The sequence below is a fragment of the Lampetra planeri genome, chromosome 82 (assembly GCF_965212315.1).
Source record: "Lampetra planeri chromosome 82, kcLamPlan1.2.h2, whole genome shotgun sequence".
NCBI classification, from domain to species: Eukaryota; Metazoa; Chordata; class Hyperoartia; order Petromyzontiformes; family Petromyzontidae; genus Lampetra; species Lampetra planeri.
In genome coordinates, this window is record NC_136186.1 from 1,201,587 (window position 1) to 1,219,810 (window position 18,224).

General features: G+C 49.6%; 1 long non-coding RNA gene across 1 annotated transcript; it reads right to left on the bottom strand.

Annotated features, from left to right (window-relative positions):
* Positions 1 to 3,471: 3,471 nt before the first annotated feature.
* Positions 3,472 to 15,895, bottom strand: LOC144738409 (uncharacterized). The gene is made up of 3 exons (XR_013589250.1): positions 15,746 to 15,895; positions 5,116 to 5,280; positions 3,472 to 3,731 (listed from the first exon to the last, which is right to left on the bottom strand). It is a non-coding gene; the product is annotated as an uncharacterized LOC144738409 (long non-coding RNA).
* Between the last annotated feature and the right edge of the window lie 2,329 nt (positions 15,896 to 18,224).

The window sequence follows — 18,224 nt, forward strand, 5'->3', positions numbered from 1 at the left end:
GCAGGTGGAGATGCACGAAAAGAAGAGGAAGCGAGGGTGCCTCGCTCGCATGGCGAGAGCGTTCACCTCACTCCTCCGCCACATGCTACTTTGTGGAGGCAGGTCCACCGCCCAGTAGGGGTGGTGGTCGTGGATCGGCGCCAACCGTGACCGCTATCACCACACGACCCACGGTGCCACTGGGACCACAGCTGGGGAATGAAACTGAGCAGCAGATGCCAGCACTGCAGCGGAGAATGTCTGCTGCCAGGAGACCTCACATCACACACACATGGGGCTATTCCATTAGCATAGCCGGCCCCACACTGGGCCCCTTCCATGCTGGTTTTCATCCAGGCGGTCCTCATGCGATGACCTTGCCATGGTTTCCAGGACATGTAAGGGGCAGCGGACCCAGAATGAGACAGCTGCAGGGGTCTGGTGCAGACAATGAACAAAACCTGCACATGCCAAGTCTCAAGGCCACCCGGTTAAGAATTAGGATCAATATTTTTGTTGTTGTTGTTGTTACTATAAACTTTGTGAAATCAACTCATGAGGACACAACGTAACGTTGCATTGCTTGCGAGTGCTGCCTGGGTTGGTGTAATGTGCCTTGGGGCTCGTGTGTGCGGTGTCCCGGCTGTGTGTGCGGTGGGACAAGGACATAGATAAAAAGAAACGTTTTGGGAAATGGTTCTTCTTCAGAGCACATATTCAGGTGATTCGCCTTCTTCACGACAAATCCACCCCTCATCTGCCCCACTGATCCACTGCTCCAATGCCCCACTGCTCCTTTGCTGCACTGCCTCATTGCTCCATTGCTCCTCTGCTCTATTGCCCCACGTCTCCACTGCGCTCTGCTCCACTGTCCTGCTCCACTGCCAATCTGCTCCACTGCCCCTCTGCTCCACTGCCCCTCTGCTCCACCATCTGCCGCAGCAGTTGAAACAAGTGTAAAAATGGGTGCGCCACAATCGAGCGGCAAGTCGCATTTGGTGGATTAAAGAGAAAGCAAGTGCAGGACTGTGCCACTGCTCCACAATCCCAATTGCTTTGGAACAATATTCAAAGAATGCTGCTCACTAAACAGGTTGCTGCTAATGTCTTTAGCGTGGGGGGTGTTTAGAGGTGGCCCATGGACCTTGCGGTCATAGCACTGAATTGGCACCACGGAGTACCTGGGTTTGAATCCAGGCAGTCACCTGTGATCAAAGCAGATTCTCAAGTCTAGCGAGTTAATGGTCTCAGCCCGGTCATCATTCACTGCACAACATCAACTATCACATGGCTGCAATGTGGTTCTCCATGTACTTAGGATAAATTCCAGCTGTAAGAAGTAACAACATTGTTGTGAGCAACGTTGCTCTTAAATAAAGAAGAGGGGGGAAAGTCCTGCCCATTACGATGTGGACCAGACAGCACTTGAAGGGTACTCAGAAGTAGCTACATGATATTAGTTTCAGTGTGCCATTCTCGAGCACAAGGCTTGCATCATCATCACCACCCATCAACATTGCCAGCCATCCAACACACACCCACCCACACACTCACCATGATACTCACACACTCACCATGATACTCACACACCCACACACTCACCATGACACTCACACACCCACACTCACCATGACACTCACACACCCACACACTCACCATGACACTCACACACCCACACTCACCATGACACTCACACACCCACTCACTCACCATGACACTCACACACCCACACACTCACCATGATACTCACACACTCACACACTCACCATGATACTCACACACCCACACACTCACCATGACACTCACACACCCACTCACTCACCATGACACTCACACACCCACACACTCACCATGATACTCACACACTCACACACTCACCATGATACTCACACACCCACACACTCACCATGACACTCACACACCCACACTCACCATGACACTCACACACCCACACACTCACCATGACACTCACACACCCACACTCACCATGACACTCACACACCCACTCACTCACCATGACACTCACACACCCACACACTCACCATGATACTCACACACTCACACACTCACCATGATACTCACACACCCACTGACTCACCATGACACTCACACACCCACACACTCACACACCCACTCACTCACCATGACACTCACACACCCACACACTCACCATGACACTCACACACCCACACACTCACCATGATACTCATACACCCACACACTCACCATGACACTCACACACCCACACACTCACCATGACACTCACACACTCACCATGATACTCACACACCCACAAACTCACCATGACACACACACACCCACATACTCACCATGACACTCACACACCCACACACTCACCATGACACTCACACACCCACACACTCACCATGACACTCACACACCCACACACTCACCATGACACTCACACACCCACACACTCACCATGACACTCACACACCCACACACTCACCATGACACTCACACACTCACACACTCACCATGACACTCACACACCCACACACTCACCATGACACTCACACACTCACACTCACCATGACACTCACACACCCACACACTCACCATGACACTCACACACCCACACACTCACCATGACACTCACACACCCACACACTCACCATGACACTCACACACCCACACACTCACCATGACACTCACACACCCACACACTCACCATGACACTCACACACCCACACACTCACCATGACACTCACACACCCACACACTCACCATGACACTCACACACCCACACTCACCATGATACTCACACACCCACACACTCACCATGACACTCACACACCCACACACTCACCATGACACTCACACACCCACACACTCACCATGACACTCACACACCCACACACCATGACACTCACACACCCACACACTCACCATGACACTCACACACCCACACACTCACCATGACACTCACACACCCACACACTCACCATGACACTCACACACCCACACTCACCATGATACTCACACACCCACACACTCACCATGACACTCACACACCCACACTCACCATGACACTCACACACCCACACACTCACCATGACACTCACACACCCACACTCGCACCATGACACTCACACACACTCACCATGACACTCACACACCCACACACTCACCATGACACTCACACACCCACACTCACCATGACACTCACACACCCACACTCACCATGACACTCACACACCCACACTCGCACCATGACACTCACACACACTCACCATGACACTCACACACCCACACACTCACCATGACACTCACACACCCACACACTCACCATGACACTCACACACCCACACACTCACCATGACACTCACACACCCACACACTCACCATGATACACACCCACACTCGCACCATGATACACACCCCTACAATCCTACTCTCACACACGTCATGAAAGTCACACACGCACCATTACTCACACACAAGCCTACAAACTCACAACGACAACAGCCGTAATTCGCCACTACATGATGGTGATATCATCACAACAACCCAGGTGCCATGGGTTGACTGCTGTGCCAGGCTAGGTGCAGGAGGAGGTCATGGGACAGAGCCAGGTGTCATGGGTTGACTGCTGTGCCAGGCTAGGTGCAGGAGGAGGTCATGGGACAGATACTGATGCTATGGGTTGACTGCTGTGCGTCAATCCCACTTGGGCGACAGCCAAGGCCAAAGGTCGGAGTGCAGCCAGTAAACTCCTGAACCTGCACCACCTAGAGAGAAGGGGACATGGAGACATGGGGAGAGAGAGGATGGAGACACGGGGAGAGAGAGGAGGGAGACACGGGGAGAGAGAGGAGGGAGACACGGGGAGAGAGAGGAGGGAGACACGGGGAGAGAGAGAGGAGTGAGACACGGGGAGAGAGAGGAGGGAGACACGGGGAGAGAGAGGAGGGAGACACGGGGAGAGAGAGGAGGGAGACACGCGGAGAGAGAGGAGGGAGACACGGGGAGAGAGGAGGGAGACACGGGGAGAGAGAGGAGTGAGACACGGGGAGAGAGAGGAGGGAGAGACGGGGGAGAAAGAGGAGTGAGACACGGGGAGAGAGAGGAGGGAGACACGGGAGAGAGAGGAGGGAGACACGGGGAGAGAGAGGAGGGAGACACGGGGAGAGAGAGGAGGGAGACACGGGGAGAGAGAGGAGGGAGACACGGGGAGAGAGAGGAGGGAGACACGGGGAGAGATAGGAGGGAGACACGGGGAGAGAGAGGAGGGAGACACGGGGAGAGAGAGGAGGGAGACACGGGGAGAGAGAGGAGGGAGACACGGGGAGAGAGAGGAGGGAGACACGGGGAGAGAGAGGAGGGAGACACGGGGAGAGAGAGGAGGGAGACACGGGGAGAGAGAGGAGGGAGACACGGGGAGAGAGAGGAGGGAAACACGGGGAGAGAGAGGAGGGAGACATGGGGAGAGAGAGGTGGGAGACATGGGGAGAGAGAGGAGGGAGACACGGGGAGAGAGAGGAGGGAGACACGGGAGAGAGAAGATGGAGACACGGGGAGAGAGAGGAGGGAGACACGGGGAGAGAGAGGAGGGAGACACGGGGAGAGAGAGGAGGGAGACACGGGGAGAGAGAGGAGGGAGACACGGAGAGAGAGAGGAGGGAGACACGGGGAGAGAGAGAGGAGTGAGACACGGGGAGAGAGAGGAGGGAGACACGGGGAGAAAGAGGAGGGAGACACGGGGAGAGAGAGAGGAGGGAGACACGGGGAGAGAGAGAGGAGTGAGACACGGGGAGAGAGAGGAGGGAGACACAGGGAGAGAGAGGAGGGAGACACGAGGAGAGAGAGGAGGGAGACACGGGGAGAGAGAGGAGGGAGACACGGGGAGAGAGAGGAGGGAGACACGGGGAGAGAGAGGAGTGAGACACGGGGAGAGAGAGGAGTGAGACACGGGGAGAGAGAGGAGTGAGACACGGGGAGAGAGAGGAGTGAGACACGGGGAGAGAGAGGAGTGAGACACGGGGCGAGAGAGGAGGGAGACACGGGGAGAGAGAGGTGGGAGACAAGGGAGGCACCTGTGGGCCAGGTGCCTCCTTTGTCTCCCCCCCCTACCACCGCCACCGCTGATGTGTCCACACCGCGCTTGGTTCTCACCTTCTTCTGGCTGAGTCGACGTAGAGGAGGCCCAGCCAGCGAGCCGCCACTTCAGAAGGTCGCGAGCCACCGACGGTGGCCGTGAGAGGGAATCCAAATCAGCCTCTCGCCACCCACAATGCACAGCGCCGCCTCCACTCGCCCCGGCCTCAGCGGAAGTAGCAGCTGAGGGAGGCGAGGGGGGTGAAGGGGAGACATGGGGGGTGGCGCAGGGGGAGTTATGGGGTTGAGGGGTTATTCATAATAAAGGTTAATTTGGGTTAGTCTCCAACACACCGATGTGCTAAAGTAGAAACTAATTGGCACTTTTTGTTCACGTGACAAACTTTTATTAATTGGCTGTGTCGGGTGGTGACGATTTTAAGACACATTTATATTCACACGATATTACCGCAAAAAAAAAACCTTTATAATGGGATTGGAGAAAGTTAGAGGTTCAAAGGGTTAGGGGGTTGGATTTAGAGGCATAGGGGTTTAGTGGGTGAGGGGTTTAGAGGGTGAGGGGTTTAAGGGTTAAGGGGATTAAAAAGTTAGGGTGTTAAGGGTGAAGGGGTTTAGAGGGTTATAGTTTTCGGAGTATAGCGGTTTAGAGAGTTAGGGGTATAGAGGCTTACGTGTTTATAGAGTTAGGGTTTTAGGAATCTATGGGTCTGTGATTAACACTGAACCCTATGGGAGACCCAATGATTAACACTGAACTCTATGGGAGACCCAATGGTTAACACTCAACCCTATGGGAGATCCAGTAATTAACACTGAACCCGATGGGAGACCCAGTGATTAACACTGAATCCTATGGGAGCCCCGGTGATTAACACTGAACCCTATGGGAGACCCAGTGATTAACACTGAACTCTATGGGAGCCCCAATGATTAACACTGAATCCTATGGGAGACCCAGTAATTAACACTGAACTCTATGGGAGACCCAGTAATTAACACTGAACTCTATGGGAGACCCATTGATTAACACTCAACCCTATGGAAGACCCAGAGAGTAACACTCAACCCTATGGGAGCCCCAGTGATTAACAACGAAATCACGACGTTTCGGAGGCAACACAAGCTTCCGTCTTCAGGTGGCACCGTCAGCAAAATTACTGCTGTGACGGTGCCACCTGAAGACGGAAGCTTGTGTTGCCTCCGAAACGTCGTGATTAAATTTATTTTTTGTAACCTACGTGACTTTACCGAAAAAACCAAAGAATATGGACCCTTGCAGTCACGAAAACGTATTAACAACGAACCCTATGGGAGCCCTAGTGAGTAACACAGAACACTATGGGAGACCAAGTGATTACCACTCAACCCTATGGGAGCCCCAGTGGTTACAATGAAACCTATGGGAGACCCAGTGATTAACACTCAACCCTATGGGAGCCCCAGTGGTTACACTAAACCCTATGGGAGACCCAGTGCTTAACATTAACCCCAAGGGAGCGCCAGTGTCTTACACTGAACCCTATGGGAGACCCAGTGATTAACACTCAACCCTATGGGAGCCCCAGTGGTTACACTAAACCCTATGGGAGACCCAGTGCTTAACATTAACCCCAAGGGAGCGCCAGTGTCTTACACTGAACCCTATGGGAGACCCAGTGATTAACATACTTAGTACTTTCGGTAAAGTCACGTAGGTAAAAATTTTAATTTCATGTTTTACCTACCTGACTTTACCGAAAGAACTAAGAGTATGAATCCTTGCAGTCACGAAAGCTTCAAATCTATAAGTGATTAACACTCAACCCCATGGGAGACCAAGTGATTAACATTAACCCTAAGGGAGCCCCAGTGATTAACACTGCACCCTATGGGAGCCCCAGTGATTAACACTCAACCCTATGGGAGCCCCAGTGATTAACACTCAACCCTATGGGAGACCCAGTGATTAACACTGAATTCTATGGGAGACTCAGTGTGTATAACACTGAGCCCTATGGGAGCCCCTGTAATTAACACTGAACCCGATGGGAGACCCAGTGATTAACAACGAAATCACGACGTTTCGGAGGCAACACAAACTTCCGTCTTCAGGTGGCACCATCAGCAAAATTACTGCTGCGACGGTGCCACCTGAAGACGGAAGCGTGTGTTGCCTCCGAAACGTCGTGATTTAATTTATTTTTTATTTTATTTTGTAACCTACGTGACTTTACCGAAAAAAACAAAGAATATGGAGCCTTGCAGTCACGAAAACTTATTAACAACGAACCCTATGGAAGCCCCAGAGAGTAACACTGAACCCTATGGGAGACCAAGTGATTAACACTGAACCCTATGGGAGACCAAGTGATTAACACTGAACCCTATGGGAGACCAAGTGATTAACACTCAACCCTATGGGAGACCCAGTGATTAACACTGAACCCTATGGGAGACCCAGTGATTAACACTCAACCCTATGGGAGACCAAGTGATTAACACTGAACCCTATGGGAGACCAAGTGATTAACACTGAACCCTATGGGAGCCCCAGTGGTTATACTAAACCCTATGGGAGACCCAGTGATTAACACTCAACCCTATGGGAGCCCCAGTGGTTAACATTAACCCCAAGGGAGCCCCAGTGATAAATACTGAACCCTATGGGAGACCAAGTGATTAACATACTCTTAGTACTTTCGGTAAAGTCACGTAGGTAAAAATTTTAATGTAATTTTTTACCTACGTGCCTTTACCGAAAGAACTAAGAGTATGAATCCTTGCAGTCACGAAAGCTTCAAATCTATAAGTGATTAACACTGAACCCTATGGGAGACCAAGTGATTAACACTGAACCCTATGGAAGTCCCAGTGATTAACATTAACCATAAGGGAGCCCCAATGATTAACACAGAACTCTATGGAAGCCCCAGTGATTAACACTCAACCCTATGGAAGCCCCAGTGATTAACACTCAACCCTATGGAAGCCCCAGTGAATAACAATCAACCCTATGGAAGCCCCAGTGATTAACACTCAACCCTATGGAAGCCCCAGTGAATAACAATCAACCCTATGGAAGCCCCAGTGATTAACACTCAACCCTATGGAAGCCCCAGTGATTAACACTCAACCCTATGGAAGCCCCAGTGATTAACACTCAACCCTATGGGAGACCCAGTGAATAACACTCAACTCTATGGGAGACCAAGTGAATAACACTCAACCCTATGGGAGACCCAGTGAATAACACTCAACCCTATGGGAGACCCAGTGATTAACACTCAACCCTATGGGAGACCCAGTGAATAACACTCAACTCTATGGGAGACCCAGTGATTACACTGAACCCTATGGAAGTCCCAGTTATTAACATTAACCCTAAGGGAGCCCCAGTGATTAACACAGAACTCTATGGAAGCCCCAGTGATTACACTGAACCCTATGAAAGTCCCAGTTATTGACATTAACCCTAAGGGAGCCCCAGTGATTTACACAGAACTCTATGAAAGCCCCAGTGATTAAGACTGAACACTATGGGAGCCCCAGTGATTAACACTGAACCCTATGGAAGTCCCAGTTATTAACATTGAACCCTATGGGTGCCCCAGTGATTAACACTGAACCCAATGTAAGCCTCAGTGATTAACACTGAACCCTATGGGAGACCCAGTGATTAACACTCAACCCTATGGGAGACCCAGTGATTAACACTCAACCCGATGGGTGCCCCTGTGATTAACACTGAACCCTACGGGAGACCCAGTGGTTACACTGAACCCTATGGGAGACCCAGTGATTAACACTGAACCCTATGGGAGACCAATTGATTAACACTCAACCCTATGGGAGATCCAGTGATTAACACTCAACCCTATGGGAGCCCCAGTGATGACACTGAACCCTATGGGAGACCAAGTGATTAACATACTCTTAGTACTTTTGGTAAAGTCACGTAGGTAAAAATTTTATTTTTTACCTACGTGACTTTACCGAAAGAACTAAGAGTATGAATCCTTGCAGTCACGAAAGCTTCAAATCTAGAAGTGATAAATACTGAACCCTATGGGAGACCAAGTGATTAACATACTCTTAGTACTTTCGGTAAAGTCACGTAGGTAAAAATTTTAATGTAATTTTTTACCTACGTGCCTTTACCGAAAGAACTAAGAGTATGAATCCTTGCAGTCACGAAAGCTTCAAATCTATAAGTGATTAACACTGAACCCTATGGGAGACCAAGTGATTAACACTGAACCCTATGGAAGTCCCAGTGATTAACATTAACCGTAAGGGAGCCCCAATGATTAACACAGAACTCTATGGAAGCCCCAGTGATTAACACTCAACCCTATGGGAGCCCCAGTGGTTACACTAAACCCTATGGGAGACCCAGTGCTTAACATTAACCCCAAGGGAGCGCCAGTGTCTTACACTGAACCCTATGGGAGACCCAGTGATTAACATACTTAGTACTTTCGGTAAAGTCACGTAGGTAAAAATTTTAATTTCATGTTTTACCTACCTGACTTTACCGAAAGAACTAAGAGTATGAATCCTTGCAGTCACGAAAGCTTCAAATCTATAAGTGATTAACACTCAACCCCATGGGAGACCAAGTGATTAACATTAACCCTAAGGGAGCCCCAGTGATTAACACTGCACCCTATGGGAGCCCCAGTGATTAACACTCAACCCTATGGGAGCCCCAGTGATTAACACTCAACCCTATGGGAGACCCAGTGATTAACACTGAATTCTATGGGAGACTCAGTGTGTATAACACTGAGCCCTATGGGAGCCCCTGTAATTAACACTGAACCCGATGGGAGACCCAGTGATTAACAACGAAATCACGACGTTTCGGAGGCAACACAAACTTCCGTCTTCAGGTGGCACCATCAGCAAAATTACTGCTGCGACGGTGCCACCTGAAGACGGAAGCTTGTGTTGCCTCCGAAACGTCGTGATTTAATTTATTTTTTATTTTATTTTGTAACCTACGTGACTTTACCGAAAAAAACAAAGAATATGGAGCCTTGCAGTCACGAAAACTTATTAACAACGAACCCTATGGAAGCCCCAGAGAGTAACACTGAACCCTATGGGAGACCAAGTGATTAACACTGAACCCTATGGGAGACCAAGTGATTAACACTGAACCCTATGGGAGACCAAGTGATTAACACTCAACCCTATGGGAGACCCAGTGATTAACACTGAACCCTATGGGAGACCCAGTGATTAACACTCAACCCTATGGGAGACCAAGTGATTAACACTGAACCCTATGGGAGACCAAGTGATTAACACTGAACCCTATGGGAGCCCCAGTGGTTATACTAAACCCTATGGGAGACCCAGTGATTAACACTCAACCCTATGGGAGCCCCAGTGGTTAACATTAACCCCAAGGGAGCCCCAGTGATAAATACTGAACCCTATGGGAGACCAAGTGATTAACATACTCTTAGTACTTTCGGTAAAGTCACGTAGGTAAAAATTTTAATGTAATTTTTTACCTACGTGCCTTTACCGAAAGAACTAAGAGTATGAATCCTTGCAGTCACGAAAGCTTCAAATCTATAAGTGATTAACACTGAACCCTATGGGAGACCAAGTGATTAACACTGAACCCTATGGAAGTCCCAGTGATTAACATTAACCATAAGGGAGCCCCAATGATTAACACAGAACTCTATGGAAGCCCCAGTGATTAACACTCAACCCTATGGAAGCCCCAGTGATTAACACTCAACCCTATGGAAGCCCCAGTGAATAACAATCAACCCTATGGAAGCCCCAGTGATTAACACTCAACCCTATGGAAGCCCCAGTGAATAACAATCAACCCTATGGAAGCCCCAGTGATTAACACTCAACCCTATGGAAGCCCCAGTGATTAACACTCAACCCTATGGAAGCCCCAGTGATTAACACTCAACCCTATGGGAGACCCAGTGAATAACACTCAACTCTATGGGAGACCAAGTGAATAACACTCAACCCTATGGGAGACCCAGTGAATAACACTCAACCCTATGGGAGACCCAGTGATTAACACTCAACCCTATGGGAGACCCAGTGAATAACACTCAACTCTATGGGAGACCCAGTGATTACACTGAACCCTATGGAAGTCCCAGTTATTAACATTAACCCTAAGGGAGCCCCAGTGATTAACACAGAACTCTATGGAAGCCCCAGTGATTACACTGAACCCTATGGAAGTCCCAGTTATTGACATTAACCCTAAGGGAGCCCCAGTGATTTACACAGAACTCTATGAAAGCCCCAGTGATTAAGACTGAACACTATGGGAGCCCCAGTGATTAACACTGAACCCTATGGAAGTCCCAGTTATTAACATTGAACCCTATGGGTGCCCCAGTGATTAACACTGAACCCAATGTAAGCCTCAGTGATTAACACTGAACCCTATGGGAGACCCAGTGATTAACACTCAACCCTATGGGAGACCCAGTGATTAACACTCAACCCGATGGGTGCCCCTGTGATTAACACTGAACCCTATGGGAGACCCAGTGGTTACACTGAACCCTATGGGAGACCCAGTGATTAACACTGAACCCTATGGGAGACCAATTGATTAACACTCAACCCTATGGGAGATCCAGTGATTAACACTCAACCCTATGGGAGCCCCAGTGATGACACTGAACCCTATGGGAGACCAAGTGATTAACATACTCTTAGTACTTTTGGTAAAGTCACGTAGGTAAAATTTTTATTTTTTACCTACGTGACTTTACCGAAAGAACTAAGAGTATGAATCCTTGCAGTCACGAAAGCTTCAAATCTAGAAGTGATAAATACTGAACCCTATGGGAGACCAAGTGATTAACATACTCTTAGTACTTTCGGTAAAGTCACGTAGGTAAAAATTTTAATGTAATTTTTTACCTACGTGCCTTTACCGAAAGAACTAAGAGTATGAATCCTTGCAGTCACGAAAGCTTCAAATCTATAAGTGATTAACACTGAACCCTATGGGAGACCAAGTGATTAACACTGAACCCTATGGAAGTCCCAGTGATTAACATTAACCGTAAGGGAGCCCCAATGATTAACACAGAACTCTATGGAAGCCCCAGTGATTAACACTCAACCCTATGGAAGCCCCAGTGAATAACAATCAACCCTATGGAAGCCCCAGTGATTAACACTCAACCCTATGGAAGCCCCAGTGAATAACAATCAACCCTATGGAAGCCCCAGTGATTAACACTCAACCCTATGGAAGCCCCAGTGATTAACACTCAACCCTATGGAAGCCCCAGTGATTAACACTCAACCCTATGGGAGACCCAGTGAATAACACTCAACTCTATGGGAGACCAAGTGAATAACACTCAACCCTATGGGAGACCCAGTGAATAACACTCAACTCTATGGGAGACCCAGTGATTAACACTCAACCCTATGGGAGACCCAGTGAATAACACTCAACTCTATGGGAGACCCAGTGATTACACTGAACCCTATGGAAGTCCCAGTTATTAACATTAACCCTAAGGGAGCCCCAGTGATTAACACAGAACTCTATGGAAGCCCCAGTGATTACACTGAACCCTATGGAAGTCCCAGTTATTAACATTAACCCTAAGGGAGCCCCAGTGATTAACACAGAACTCTATGAAAGCCCCAGTGATTAAGACTGAACACTATGGGAGCCCCAGTGATTAACACTGAACCCTATGGAAGTCCCAGTTATTAACATTGAACCCTATGGGTGCCCCAGTGATTAACACTGAACCCAATGTAAGCCTCAGTGATTAACACTGAACCCTATGGGAGACCCAGTGATTAACACTCAACCCTATGGGAGACCCAGTGATTAACACTCAACCCGATGGGTGCCCCTGTGATTAACACTGAACCCTATGGGAGACCCAGTGGTTACACTGAACCCTATGGGAGACCCAGTGATTAACACTGAACCCTATGGGAGACCAATTGATTAACACTCAGCCCTATGGGAGATCCAGTGATTAACACTCAACCCTATGGGAGCCCCAGTGATGACACTGAACCCTATGGGAGACCAAGTGATTAACATACTCTTAGTACTTTTGGTAAAGTCACGTAGGTAAAAATTTTAATTTTATTTTTTACCTACGTGACTTTACCGAAAGAACTAAGAGTATGAATCCTTGCAGTCACGAAAGCTTCAAATCTAGAAGTGATTAACACTCAACGCTATGGGAGACCAAGTGATTAACACTCAACCCTAAGGGAGCCCCAGTGATTAACACAGAACTCTATGGGAGCCCCAGTGATTAACACTGAACACTATGGGAGATCCAGTGATTAACACTCAACCCTATGGGAGCCCCAGTGATTACACCGAACCCTATGGGTGGCCCAGTGATTAACACTGAACCCTATGGGAGCCCCATTTATTAACATTGAACCCTATGGGTGCCCCAGTGATTAACACTGAACCCGATGGGAGCCTCAGTGATTAACACTGAACCCTATGGGAGACCCAGTGATTAACACTGAACCCGATGGGAGCCCAAATGAGTCATACTGAACTCTATGGGAGACCCATTGATTAACACTCAACCCTATGGGAGACCCAGTGAGCAACACAGAACCCTATGGGAGTCCCAATGATTAACACTGAACTCTAAAACCACCCACTCCCGAGTGTAAGTGGGTGAGTGAGTGTGTGGGTGAGTAGGTGAATGAGTTTCTGATTGAGTGGCTGAGAAAGTGGGCGAGTAGGTGATTTATTCAATGAGTGGATGAGTGGGTGAATGAGTGGTGAGTAGCTGAGTAAGTTTCTGAGTGGGTTAGTGGTTGAGTGAGTGGAGGATGAGTGAGCGAGTGAGTCTCCGAGTGAATGGGTGAGTGATTGAATTAGATAATGATTGACCGAGTTGCTCAATGAGTGAGTGACTGAAAGAATGAGTGGGGAAACGAGTGAATTGGTGAGGGAGTGGGTGAGTAAATAAGAAAGTGAGCGAGAGAGTAGATGAGGGAGTTTTTGAGCGAGTGGGTCAATGGTTATAGGAGTTTCTAAGTGAGTGGATGAGTGATTTTCTGAGTGCATGAGTGAGCGAGTTAGTGAGTAAACGTGGCCGATTGAGTAAATGAGTAGATAGGTTAGTGAGTGAGTGCGGATGAGTAAAGGAGTTTTTGAGTAGGTGGTTTGGTGGTTGACTGAGTTTCTGAATCGGTTCGTGGGTTAGTGAGCTTCTTTGTGCGTCTGTGAGTGAGTGAGTCTGGGAGCGAGTGAGTCTGAGTGAGTCTGTGAGTGAATGGTTAAATGAATGGGTGAGTGAGTCAGTGAGTGAATGCTTGGATGAGTGAGTTTCTGAGTCAGTCTGTGAGTGAGTGGGTGAGCGAGTGGGTGAGCGAGTGGGTGAGCGAGTAGGTGAGCGAGTGGGTGAGCGAGTGGGTGAGCGAGTGGGTGAGCGAGTGGGTGAGCGAGTGGGTGAGCGAGTGGGTGAGCGAGTGGGTGAGAGATTGGACGAGCGAGTGGATGAGTGAATGGATAAGCAAGTGAGTCCACGAGTGAGAAAGTTGTTGAATGAGTGGGTGAGCGAGTGGGTGAGTAAATGGGTGGGTGAGTGGAGGAGTGATATTCTGAGTTGGTGGTTGAGGGAGTGGGTTCTTAAGTGAGTGGAAAAGTGGATGAGTGAGTGGGTGAGTGAGTGTGTGGGTGGGTGCGTGATTTAGTATATGAGTGATTGATCGATTGTGGGTGAGTGAGTAGGTGAGTGAGTTTCTGAATGAGTGGCTAATAGACTGGGCGAGTAGGTGAGTGAGTGGGTGAGAGAGTCTCCAAGTGAGTGGGTGAGTGAGTGGGTTGTTGAATGAGTGAATGGTTGAGTGAGTGGATGAGTGAATGAATGAAATTATTGAGTGGATGAGTTAATGGTTGCGAGTGAGTCGGTGGGTGGATGAATGAGTTTCGGAGTGAGTGGATGAGTGCGCGACTGAGTTTATGAGTGAGTGAGTTGGTCAGTGAGTGGCTGAGCGAGTGGATGAGTAAGTAGGTCAGTGAGTGGGTGCGGATAAGTGAGGTAGTTTTTAAGTAAGTGGGTCGGTGGTTGAGTGAGTTTCTGAATAAGTTAGTGGGTGAGAGATTCTGAGTGAGTCTGTGAGTGATTGAGTCTGTGAGCGATTGAGCCTATGAGCGAGTCTATCAGAGAGGGAGACTGTGACCGAGTAAGTGGGTGAATCTGTGCGCGCATGGGTAAGTGGGCAAGTGAGTGCATGAGTGAGTGGGTGAATTATTTTGTGAGTCAGTTTCTGAGCGTGTGAGTGGGTGATTTACGAGTGATTCTGTGAGTGGATGCACAAGTGGGTGAGCAAGTGGGTGGGTAAATGGGTGAGCGAGTTCTTGAGTGAGTTTCTGAGTGAGTGGCTGAGTAGGTGAGGGATTGGGTGAGCGAGTAAGCCTGCGAGTCGTTGAGTGGGTGGGTGCACGAATGGATGAGTCTGTGTGAGTCTATGTGTCTTTGTGTAAGTATATTGTCCGTGTTTCGACGGGTCTTTGTTTGAGTTAATTGTTTTCTGTGCGAGTCAATGGGTCTGTGTGAGTCTATGGATCTATGTGCGAGTCTTTGGGTCTCTGTGTGGTGCACATAGCCTGGCATGTGAGTGGGGGGTACCGTACCCATGTGCGTATGTGTGGCGGGGGCACCGTAACCCCGTGTGTATGTGGGTGGGGTACCGTAACCCTGTGTGAGGGGATCTTCCCCCCCCCCCCCCCCCCCCGGGGCAGAGGGAGGATCAGGAAGGTGGACCCGGAAGCGCTCGGCTTGGGAGACAAACCATCCTCCTCCTGCTTCTTGTTGTTGTGCTGGGGGGGAGGGGTGTGGAAAGGGAGGAAGGGAGGAGGAAAAGAGGAAACTAAACTATTTAAATTTTTCCAGGTAATGCCCACCGAGCTACACGACTCTTCTTCAGAAGGGAAAATGCCACAAATGAAAGGTCAACGAAGTGGCCTATCATCACGTCGACATTTATAGAAACCAAACACTCTGAACGCGACCACGGGGAGAGAGGGAGAGAGGCACGCAAACTCTAAATATATACCAGGTGTGAGGGTAGGGATCGAACCCACGATCTCCTTTATAACAGGCGAGGTAATTACGGGAGAAAGGAGATAGATAGAGAGGCAGGGAAGGTGAGGGAGGTAGAGTGGGTGGGGGAGAGTGGGGGGAGACAGGGAGAGGGAGGAAGAGTGGGCAAAGGGAGGGGGGGGGGAAATAAGTCAAGCTCAGAGTATTGCTTGCACTCAACATGATACAATCACCATCAAACTCACACTTTCACATACAATCACTCACATACTCACCATGATACTCAAACATCCACATACACTCACCCTCATAAACACACCCCTACCATCCAACTCACACAGACACGACATGATAGTCACACACTCAATCACCATTACTCACACACAAGCCCACAAACTCACAACGACAATGGCCGTCATTCGCCACTACGTGGCGGTAATGTCATCACAACAAACCAGGTGCCATGGGTTGACTGCTGTGCCATACTAGGTGCAAGGAGGAGGTCATGGGACAGACCCAGGTGCCATGGGTTGACTGCTGTGCCAGACTAGGTGCAGGAGGAGGAGGACACGGGACAGACCCAGGTGACATGGGTTTACTGATGTGCCATGCTAGGTGCAGGAGGTCATGGGACAGACCCAGGTGCCATGGTTTTACTGCTGTGCCAGGCTAGGTGCAGCAGGTCACGGGACAGATCTGGGTGCCACAGGTTGACTGCTTTTCCAGGCTAGGTATAGGAGGAGGTCACGGGACAGATCCTGATACTATGGGTTGACTGCTGTTAGATAATCCCACTCGGGTGACAGCCAAGGTCAAAGGTCAGAGTGCAGCCAGTCAACTCCTGACCCCTGAACCTTCCAGAAAGAAGAGGGGGGATGGAGACACGGGGAGAGAGAGCAGAGGTAGGAGGAGAGTGTGTGGAGGAAGCGAGAGCTCCTATAGAGATGCAGGAGGTAAATATGGCCCAGAATCAATGACGACTGCAAGGTATGCTGGGAGGCAAGGTCATGTGACCACAGGGGCGGCAGTGCTGGCTGGAGCAATCGTTGTTGGAGCCGCATGGGCAGAGGACACGGAACGCATCCTTCATCCCAGCACCTGCACCAACCACAATCACCACCACAACTAAAACCAAAACAACCATAAAATAATCACAACGATAACCACACCTCCAATTAGCACGGTCGGCTGGGTAGGGTGCAATTGAAGTTCAAAATAATACAACTACCATAACAACCATCATAACCACCTACACCACAACTATGACCACTACAACCACAACCTACACAATTATAACAAATATAACCACAAACACCACAACCGCACATATAACCACAACCACCACAACCACCACAACCACCACCATAACCACCATCACAACCACCACCACAACCACCACCACAACCACCACCACAACCACCACCACAACCACCACCACAACCACCACCACAACCACCACCACAACCACCACCACAACCACCACCATAACCACCACCATAACCAAACAACAAAAACATTGACGCAGATACTACAATACCACTGCATAAAGGGTCTGTATCCCTCTGTGGGTGAGTGGCTGAGTGGGTGGCTGAGTGGGTGGCTGAGTGGGTGAGTGAGTGGCTGAGTGGGTAGGTGGCTGAGTGGGTGAGTGGCTGAGTGAGTGACTGAGTGAGTGGCTGAGTGGGTGACTGAGTGAGTGGCTGAGTGGGTGGGTGAGTGACTGAGTGGGTGGGTGAGTGGCTGAGTGTGAAATGGACTCTAACCTGCACCTCTGCATTGCAAGCCCAGTGAGCTCACGCCCCGCGTGTGTATCGGGGTAAAGTGTGGGCACGCCCAGCGTGGGAGAGTAGACCAAATACTCCACATCGCGGCCTCTAGTGGAGGCCATTTCTGCCACGACAACAAATCCGCCCCTCCAGAGACACAAACAACTAAATGTAACTCATCCCATCAGCCACAATCTGTCAGTGCCTCTCATCATCATCATCAGCAGCAGCAGGGGCCGTGAACTCAACAGGCGCCTCCTCTGCCCCCCCCCCACCACCGCCGCTGCTGCTGCTGCGTCCACAGCGTGCAAGGTGCTCGCCTTGTTCGGGCTGAGTCGACGTAGAGGAGGCCCAGCCAGCG